This window comes from Triticum aestivum, chromosome 6B (genome assembly GCF_018294505.1).
Source record: "Triticum aestivum cultivar Chinese Spring chromosome 6B, IWGSC CS RefSeq v2.1, whole genome shotgun sequence".
Classification (NCBI taxonomy): Eukaryota; Viridiplantae; Streptophyta; class Magnoliopsida; order Poales; family Poaceae; genus Triticum; species Triticum aestivum.
This window is the reverse complement of record NC_057810.1, coordinates 215,063,388-215,065,320: the sequence shown is the minus strand read 5'-3', so window position 1 is coordinate 215,065,320 and position 1,933 is coordinate 215,063,388.

The window sequence follows — 1,933 nt, the reverse complement described above, 5'->3', positions numbered from 1 at the left end:
TATGTGTAAAGGGCCATATCAGTGGACTGAACTGCAGAATGCCAGAATAAGAGGGGGATAACTAATCCTGTCGAAGACTACGCTTCTTGCAGCCACCGTCTTGCATCAAGTAGAAGAGAGTAGATTGAAGTCCTCCAAGTAGCATCTCCAAATAGCATCTCATAGCATAATCCTACCCGGCGATCCCCTCCTCATATCCCTGAGGTAGAGCGACCACCGGTTGTATCTGGCACTTGGAAGGGTGTGTTTTATTAAGTATCCGGTTCTAGTTGTCATAAGGTCAAGGTACAACTCCAAGTCGTCCTGTTACCGAAGATCACGGCTATTCGAATAGATTAACTTCCCTGCAGGGGTGCACCACATAACCCAACACGCTTGATCCCATTTGGCCGGACACACTTTCCTGGGTCATGCCCGGCCTCGGAAGATCAACACGTCGCAGCCCCACCTAGGCTCAACAGAGAGGCCAGCACGCCGGTCTAAACCTAAGCGCACAGGGGTCTGGGCCCATCGCCCATAGCACACCTGCACGTTGCGTACGCGGCCGAAAGCAGAACTAGCCCCCTTAATACAAGAGCAGGCTTACGTTCCAATCCGGCGCGCGCCGCTCCGTCGCTGACGTCTGAAGGGCTTCGGCTGATACCACGACGTCGGGATACCCATAACTACTCCCGCGTAGATGGTTAGTGCGTATAGGCTCGTAGCCAACTCAGATCAAATACCAAGATCTCGTTAAGCGTGTTAAATATCCGCGAACGCCGAACAGGGCCAGGCCCACCTGTCTCCTAGGTGGTCTCAACCTGCCCTGTCGCTCCGCCATAAAGATCCACACAGAGGGCCGTCGGGACAAAGGTCCTTTCAGCCCCCAATCCGTGAATCACTCGCGGGTACTCTTCGAGCTGACCCGACTTTAGTCACCATCTGTATAGTATGTATGTATGTATATACCCGTGATCACCTCCCGAGTGATCACGGCCCAATAGTATAGCAAGGCTGACTGACAAGAATGTAGGGCCAATGATGATAAACTAGCATCCTATACTAAGCATTTAGGATTGCAGGTAAGGTATCAACAGATGTAGCAACAATGTCAGGCTATGCGTCAGAATAGGACCAACGAAAAGCAGTAACAGGCTACACTACTCTAATGCAAGCAGTATAGAGAGTAGAATAGGCGATATCTGGTGATCAAAGGGGGGGCTTGCCTGGTTGCTCTGGCAAGAGAGAGGGGTCGTCAACTCCGTAGTAGAACTGGGCAGCAGCAGCATCGGTCTCGTAGTCTACCGGAGAGAAGAGGGGGAAGAAACAATGAATACCAAGTAAACAGATGCATATCGATGCATGACATGTCAAGAAGCGATGCTAGGCGTGCCCTAACGTGGTATGAGGTGGTACTGGTTAAGGGGGGAATCATCCGGGAAAGTATTCCCGGTGTTTCGTGTTTTCGGGCAGAGGAGCCGGAGGGGGAAAGTTGCGGGTTCGATAGGTTAGGGGGGTGTGGCGGACGAACGGACTGCGTATCTGAATTCGTCCCGTCGTTCTGAGCAATTTTCATGTTAAAAATATTTTAATCCGAGTTACGGATTAAAAGATATGATTTTTTTAAAGATTTTATTAATTTCTGGAATTTAATCAATTAATTATTTAATTCGAAAAATGGAATTATGACGTCAGCATGATGTCATGCTGACGTCAGCAATCAACAGGGTTGACTTGGTCAACCCGACATGTGGGTCCAGTGGGACCCACCTCTCATTCTCTATTTAGGTTAATTAGGGTTTAGGTTAATCTAATTACAGTTTAATTAAACTTAACTAGTTAATTAATTTAATTAAACCGGATTAATTAACTTAATTAATTACCTAATTAATTAATTAATTAATTAATAATTTTATTAAATCATTTTTAATTTTATTAATTATATTTATTGTTT